We start from the raw sequence: 8,256 nt of genomic DNA, 5'->3' as shown, positions 1-8,256 counted from the left end.
GAGGAACTCCGATGTGCCGACCTAATTCATGTCAATTTAGATAGAAACAAATAGAAAAATCAGCCAAACCTGGCGAACCAAACGAACGCGCGTCCGCTTTTTGTACACCATGCGACCCATTCCCGACTCAAATTTGGGTCTAGCTTGCGTTGACGCGGACATGAAACGAACGCGCGTGACGCCCGCCTACTCCTCTCCCTGGCCCGCCAGTCGGCGGCACAGCCACCGCCATTTCCCTCTCTTTCCCAAAAAACTACCGCTCGCTCACGCTCCCGGCCACTCGACCTTTTGGCTACGTGTTCATCGCGAATATCCTGACCGCAAGAAGTTTGCACCGTACAAGATCGATAGCAAGTGTGGGTGGGTGTCTCTCTTGAAGCGTTAGAGGGTGATACAACAAGAGTGCAACAAATTATGTGCCACCCTTGAGAGTATCGAGGGACGTCCCGTGAGTGGCCTCGACATGAAGGACGTGGTATAAATGCATCCATCTTCGTCTCCTTTGTTTCTTGTCCATTTGCCCATATGCTTGCTTGTCCGTTTCCCCATATGCTTGCATGCACTTCATTTGTAAGCATTTCAAGCTTTGGAAGGTTTCAAGGCCCAACATGGGAACAAGTCGTTCAACCTCAACCATTGTTGGATGGTCATCAACGTGGACGAGAAGTTCAAGGCGCGATACGCCTCCATGAAGGCGTGTGGAGGGAAGGAGGCCGTCGAGGATGGCGAGGAAGAGAAGCCGCATCCGAGGGGGAAGACCAACTCCAAGAAAGAGGACAAGTATGATCCAGCGTTGATTGCCTTGCATGCAACATTGGAAGGCATGATGACCAAGAAGGACATAAGGGAGGAGAAGCGCCGGCTAGACAAAGGAGAGAAAATGAAGGCCTTGATACAAAGGAAGAGACTCGATATGGAGGCGGAGAAGCAAATGAAGATGCTCAAATTTGAGGCCACTAATGCCAAGACCAAGGCAAAAGAAGTGGCACTCGCTTGCATGACGAAGGGGGTGGAGATCATGAAGGTGGACTTGAGCACGGTGCCCCCAAGGAAGAAACCTTCATTCGAGAAGATGCAGACCGACATGAGTTTGATGACGAGCGATTATGGCGGAGAGTGCCATCTTTTTTTGTATGCCGACAAGTGTGTCAGCATGACCATGCCCGAGATGGAGTGGTTGAACTCCCGCCCCTTTTGTGTGCTGGCACGTGTGCCAGCCGCTGGCAAGTGCGCTAGCATGAACTGTTTGGTGTTTTTAGAAGGATGCATGTATGTCAGTCGCTGGCTTGGCGCCGGCATTAACTCTGGGCGATGTCATAGCTGCTGGCATGATCTATAGCCACGTGTCTTTTTATAATTTATATGGTTTTTTGCGTGGACGTGAATTGGGCCGGCCGGTTGGATGCACATCCGAGCCAAACACAGAAGGGGACGGACGACCTGACCTAAACAGACGTGTCCTTTTGGGTCGACATGTTGGAGTTGCTCTGAGGTCAGCTGGAGGGTACGAGGATGGAGATGGAGATGACGCGTAGGCAGAGGCATTTCCCGGGGCCGGTGTCGCTCGCGCAGCGGAGCTGTGGGAGGCGTCGCCCGGTGACCACTCTGGTAGATGCACTATTACTATATAATCTGTACCGCTACCGGACAGCCGGGCTACGAATACATGCATAAACAGAATAGTGGGTAATAATAGAAATAAATAAATGTACATACCTTTTGTTGTTGTTTGTGAGCCATTTAGGCTCCTCTTGCGGCGCTCATCGCCGACTAGTTCTAGCAATTCAATTTGCACATTGATAAATGGTAGCTATAATGGACCAAATCTAGATGCCATGCCTATGATAACAAAGCGCAAACAGAGGTACACTTCATTCTCCTTGCCTCTGCAGAAAGGGAAGAAATGCCAGAGAATGACTAAACTCTAAAGGAAGTGGCGAAGCAACTCCTGAAGGTGGTTCTGAGAAGGTAATTACGTTTGTGCTCGGTGGTAGATTAAACTAAAAATTAGTTTACACTAATTAATATGGAGTGAAATCCTGTCCTGGCTTGAAGATTGGTGCTGAATCATGTACATATCAAGCAAATATTGGGAGGCCTTGTTATCATTCATTTCAATTACCATCATATTTCTAGAAATCGTCAATTGGATATTCATTTGACAATTAATAAATAAAAACTTGGAAGCTACTACAATTACTCGTGTGTGTTTGACATGAAAAAATTGAACAACTTTGACTTGATTATCTTTTGCACCATTTGCTGTTCATGATTCGGGATTGTATTAATTGCACTTAATCCCTTGTTGTTAAACATCATGTTCAAGCGGATGACTTTTGCATGTGTAAATCCAAGTAAATAAAATACTGTATGTAACTATTCAACAAAAATTACAAAGCACTTTGCACCATGTGAGTATAAAGCCCTTGATTATATTATAAAAGTAATGCTTACTCCCTGGCACATATGAACCTTGAAAAAAAAATAGTTCTATCAAAGATAGATAGACAAGTGGTAGTGGATAGATTTCTCAAAGAATCAACCGTCTAGCACACTAGCCCTGGACCGATTTTTGGCCTTCTGATGCCATACCTCGATAGGTCTCCAAATATTAAATTCGCCGCCATCACAAGGAGGTTATCCACTAGATTCAGTGGAAGATGGCGAGCAAGTGTCATCCCCAACCGGATTAATTCTTTTGTCATTACATGAATCTGCAACCACAAAACATGTCACATCTCTTTGAAGCTTGCATCATAAAATAAAATTTCACAGAATCATCTTCTTTCAAGAGTTATTTTTTTCAGTGTAGTTCGTCTAATTGTTTATTTGTTTGTGCATGTTATAAAACAGTCTATCGCTCTATACCATGAAATACTTTCTAGTAATAACTCTGAAAAATTGCATCCTTCTAGTGGAGACTATAATAAGAAATTGCCTTGTATCCACCGAAAATATATAGTGCCCGTAGGGTGGGGGTGGGAGGACCCCCTAGTGTTTCCAGGTCCAAAAATAATATATAGTGTGTGTACATACCTGGCTTCGTATAATGATTGAAGTATTGGCACCATGGGCCGCAAGGTCATAAGCAATTTCCATTCCAGAGTTGCCAGATCCAACGACCAATACATCCATGCCAGAGTAGCTCTTGCCTGACTTGTAGCTTGAGGAGTGGATGACATCACCCAGGAAACTTTGCAGTCTGGGGATCATTGGAATATTCTCTGCACTATTCTCACCACTTGCCACGACAAGAAACTTTGCCGTGAACCTGACTATTGTGCTCTTTGCCATGTCATGTGCCATGATGGACCAACATTTTTCTTCATTATCAAATGTGGATGACTCCACACTAGTGAGATACTTGGGTTGAATATTGAAACGCTCAACATAGTCATCCAAGTACTTTGCAAACAAAGTTTTTTGTATGTATGTTGGCACATCTAGTGGGTATGACATGTGTGGCAACTCATAGAACTCCTTTGCAAGATGTAGCTTGAGGCGGTCGTAGGCATGGTTGCGCCAAAGCGATGCGTTGCAACTTTCACACTCGACAATGACATAGGGAATTGAGAATTGGCTAAGGCATGCTGCTGTTGCAAGGCCTGCTGGCCCAGCGCCAACAATCAACATTACAACATTCTCCATTTCGAAGAGAAGAGTTGACAGAGTTGTGGGATGGGTGCAATTGTAGTCTGGAGTGTTTGCTTGTTTGCTTGATGAATCTTTGGATGCATATGTGGGCATATATATGCTGGTATGTTTCATGTGTCAATCTATTTAGAATGAGGAATGAAAAAGGTAAAGATTTATTGATGCCTTATCCTGGTGTGTACTAGTATTCCATCTAAATATTGAACCGTTGGTGTGAAAGCATGTCCTGATACATTATAGGGGATACAGAATAGGCAGGAAACGCACTCTTGATCGATTGGTCTTTTTTTGGAAATTTATCAACCGACTTTGGATATGTCTAGACTAAAATCTCTTTTGAATTTCTTTCAGTTACTGTTGTCATCAATAAAAATTCATATAGGATAGGGATATGTTCAGTATATACTCCCTCCGTCCCAAATTACTTGTCGCATAATTAGATGTATCTAGACGTATTTTTAGTTCTAGATACATCCATTTTCAGGACGTAATTCGGGACGGGGGAGTACTTGTATGCTAATTAAGATTCAAGAAAGATTGTTAGTGTTTCTTTCATTTTCTATGTATTATGCAAGCATTTCTTTCCTTTCCTTATACTTGTAGACTAACCCGTCATGGCCAGTTAGCCTTCCTTCTCTATGGAGATGGACTCTGCAGGTGTCTTCTGGGCTGTCGAAGCTAAAGTACTGATCGAACATGGATGGCCTTACACTCTGGTGGTCGAGTTGCACTTGTACCATCTATCCTGTCGAGCATTGAACAGTTTCCTCATGTTGGCTATCTAGAAACTCCATCCGCAGCAAGGCATGTTTTGAGCATAAGCTCCTCGGGCCGTCGTCCGCACGATAGATTTGTTCCGCTTGTTCTTTTGTCAGCTGCTATTCGGCACGCCCTTTGTGCTCCCGTGAAAAAAGAGTTAGTTGTGGTTCTGCTACCTCATCTTGTTTTGAGATCTGGGTCCTATTGGAACCTAGTTTGTGTGTTGTTTCTCAACTCCTTTTGTTCAGTTATGTATCGCATACTTTCAAGTTCAACTTACATTGATAAATGAATCCTACACCTGGCCATTTGAAGTTCTTCCATTTAGAATCAGAATAGGCGATGTGCATGGCAGAAGAGCAATGCGCGGATAATCATAATTCATCTGCTGTCTTCAACAAGAGCATGTTAAAAGAACACGAACTGCGCTGGACATAGAAACACAACTTCAACAAGAGCAAAATCCACAAGCGGCGGCAGTAAACGGAAAGCAAGTAAAGATGATGCAACAATGAATGGAAAATAAAGGTATTTCACTGACCACTATCAGTTTGCAGTTTGCACACTGATTAATTTGTAACCACATCAGTTTGACACATTCAGCTGGTATTGATGGCATTCCACATATTCAGTTTAAACTGATGTATTTCTCAAGACATAGCCATCCATGCAGCAACAACTTAAAACGAAAATTGCAGTAGAGCACCCTTGTTTCTGTCATATCCTTCCATGAACAAGAACAGTACGAACCAAGTAATTAGAAGGTTGTAAACCTGTACATGGGGAAATGTTAGGACATTGCAATTTCATCACGTAGATCTGGATCTGTCATGGGAAAGACCATAACAATATGTTCTAGTATTAGGATCAGTTGGGGATCTAATATATTGATGTGACATCAGCAATAGGTTGTTTACTACTCCCTCCAACCACGACAAGAATTATGGAACGGAGGGAGTAGTATATTAGGTACCTTGCATTCAAGCAACCATTTGAGTTGTCTCTTGCTCCTACCGTGGCTTTGGGGCATCCTGAAGCTTTTCTCGCCAAACAAGGAAAGAAAGTAGAGTCACCATCTGCTCTACAGTAGCATCTACCACAGAACATAAGCTCAGTCAATGTCAGTTCATCAGGAGCTGATCTCACATGGCACTTTTCCTTTCACTTCAAGAACATCATCACTAGTGACGCATCTGAAAGAAATAAGACACCCCGATAAGAATTTGTGAAACACAAAAGGTTGGGAACTGAAGCAACAGACAAATTCTTTAAATTCACACAGGAAACATGCAACATTGGCTTTCATGTAATCAGAATACAACAGCATTGCAATTTACAATGAGTATCTGTTAGATACATTTATAAGTTTCAAACGATAAAATAGTTGTGTCATCTAATTGTTTTCATTAGGTCCCCACACAGAAAGATCATAAATTTGTTCTCCTGCAAATATCCCTGCAAAGAATACTTCCTAAGAATCCACGATGTGCAGTACAGAACAACAAGGGCTTTGCTATCAGAAACATCAAAATGTTATATTACCTACTTCACTCAATATTCCCTAACAAGAAAGTTCTCTTTGCAAGTTTCCAAGGAGCAAGAACTGCAAAGACTAACATAATTTTGGATGTGCTACCCCATCCTATGAAGAACTCATTCTTAAAATCTAGAGCAGTTGAGTCCCACTTTGTTTTCTTATGGACTTCATTTTGGCTGATATTTCTTGCTTGGCATGGTCAGCTTATATTGGATGCGAGAAGCATTATGATGTCATGCTTCTGAAATAAGCTCACATGCCCTTCGCCCTTCACTTCGACAACATCCTCACCAGTGATGTATCTGGAAGATACAAGATACCCTGATAAACTATTTAAATCCAAGCAGACACATCTGACAAAATCTTTCATATAGTCACCATACAAACTAACTGCAATACGCAATGAGTATCTCCACATCTATATATATACTCATAGCAATGTGGCAAGTTACATTTAGAACTACAGCCTACCAGTTAGTGATCATCCATTTCAGCAAAATAGGTGTGCTCTACATTTGTTCTTTTCCATTGGGTGCCCAAGAAGAACATAATTTGGCTCTCCTGCAAACATCTAGAGGGGATACTTCCTAAGAATTCAAGATTTCGATGTCAGAAACATGAGAATGCTGTTCTGCCTAATTAACTCAATATTCTATAACAAGAAAGTTCATTTTGCAACTTCCAAATCAACAACCACTCCAAATACTAACATCCTTAAAGTTCAATAGAAGTGTTACGTCATATAGGCATGTGCGAAGCAGTCAGAAACAGAACAAACATTGTTTCAATAGCATTATGAAAACTTCCTGTTTTCAAGCATTGCAACCACATCGTGCACGGATAAAAGCAAGTGGCGAAAACTATTACGGGAGGAAGTAACATTTTTTGATATAAGTGCCCATTGTAATCCGGGACATTTCAATTTCTTTCTTTTTCATGTGAATAGTAGGGAATGCCTTTGCCTTTTCCCCCTTTTTAAAAAAGTAAATAAAGTTAAGGCACTTGGTTTAGCTGGTGGCCCTACAGGCTATAGCAGGTGAGAAGGTTTCCGAATCGGCCGCGCCCACGGCCACAATGAAGTCGTTTGAGAGCCATCTGCATGGAAGGCCTTTGCTGCGGATCCTCGATAGTGCAATCCACGCCCAACCTGAACATGGTTGCCATCTCCTCCATGTACCTTTCTTGATCTGGGATGCCCTTGTCCACAACAATCTTAAACCATTGCAGCTTCTTTGCCATCAGCTTACTGAAGTTGTCACTTGCCCATATTGCTAACTGACCATCTGCTACACTGGCCACCCGCCCCATGACAAGCTCCAGCAGCACCACACCGAAGCTGTACGTGTCTACCTTCTCCATCAGCTGGCTTGCCGCCCTCCCATATTCTACAAATAACCAATTATATGGCTATTTAGTAAATGATCATGCTAGTTATAAGACGGAATTTCATTGCAAGCATAGATCGCCCACCATACCTGGAGCTCTGTATCCAAAGTTACCAAATACAAACCCCATGATAGGCAATGGTTGGTTGAGCCCGGCAATCTTGGCATTCAACTCCTGATCAAGCAAGATGTTATTAGAGGTGATGTTGTGGTGGACAATCTGTCTATTGCGTCCATGGTGTAAGTGGCAAAGCCCTTGGGCCACGCCAATGGCGATGGCCTTCCTCTTCGGCCAGCTGAGTGGTGGTTCGCCCTCCTCCGCCAGTGCAGCCAGTGGTCAAGGTTGCCATTCACCTCGTACGCGTAAACGAGCATCATCGCGTCTTCCCTCTGGATGAAGTGTAGGATGTTGACGATGTTGTAGTGACAGATGCTGGCTTACAGGATCATCTGACTTGCAGCGGTTCTCCAGATTACCGTCCACTATTCCATCCACACTCTGGACCTTCTTGACGACCAGCGTAACTGGGAGACCGATGCCAGCATTGCCCTAAACATGGATTATGTACAGTTGTTCGTCCTCCACTATCATTCTGCTAGCCCACATGGTTCTCTGATTAGTTTCAGTAAGGTGGTTCACTATGCTTTGAGCATTGAGCATAGTAGGCAGCGTTGCAGCAAGACAGCTGCTGCACCGGAGCCGGGGCGAAATGGCCATTTTCAGCGGCCAGGTAGCGCGTGAAGTGGTCTTGTGTGTATCAACCTGCAGAAGAATTATTTATCTTCTATATCTAAATAGGGGCACCCCACTAGCTGATTTTGCTGCCTCCACATCGAGCCACGTCATCTGAATTGTTTCAGCCGTTGATGCAGTATAGCTCAGTAGTTTGTAGCCGTTTGATTAAATGTTGACGAAATTAC

General features: G+C 43.3%; 1 pseudogene; it reads right to left on the bottom strand.

Moving 5' to 3' along the window:
- Nucleotides 1-6,970: 6,970 nt before the first annotated feature.
- Nucleotides 6,971-8,053, bottom strand: LOC123084195 (probable receptor-like serine/threonine-protein kinase At4g34500; annotated as a pseudogene).
- Nucleotides 8,054-8,256: the final 203 nt, after the last annotated feature.

The sequence above is a fragment of the Triticum aestivum genome, chromosome 4A, assembly GCF_018294505.1.
Source record: "Triticum aestivum cultivar Chinese Spring chromosome 4A, IWGSC CS RefSeq v2.1, whole genome shotgun sequence".
Classification (NCBI taxonomy): Eukaryota; Viridiplantae; Streptophyta; class Magnoliopsida; order Poales; family Poaceae; genus Triticum; species Triticum aestivum.
This window is presented reverse-complemented; position numbering and strand designations above follow the sequence as displayed.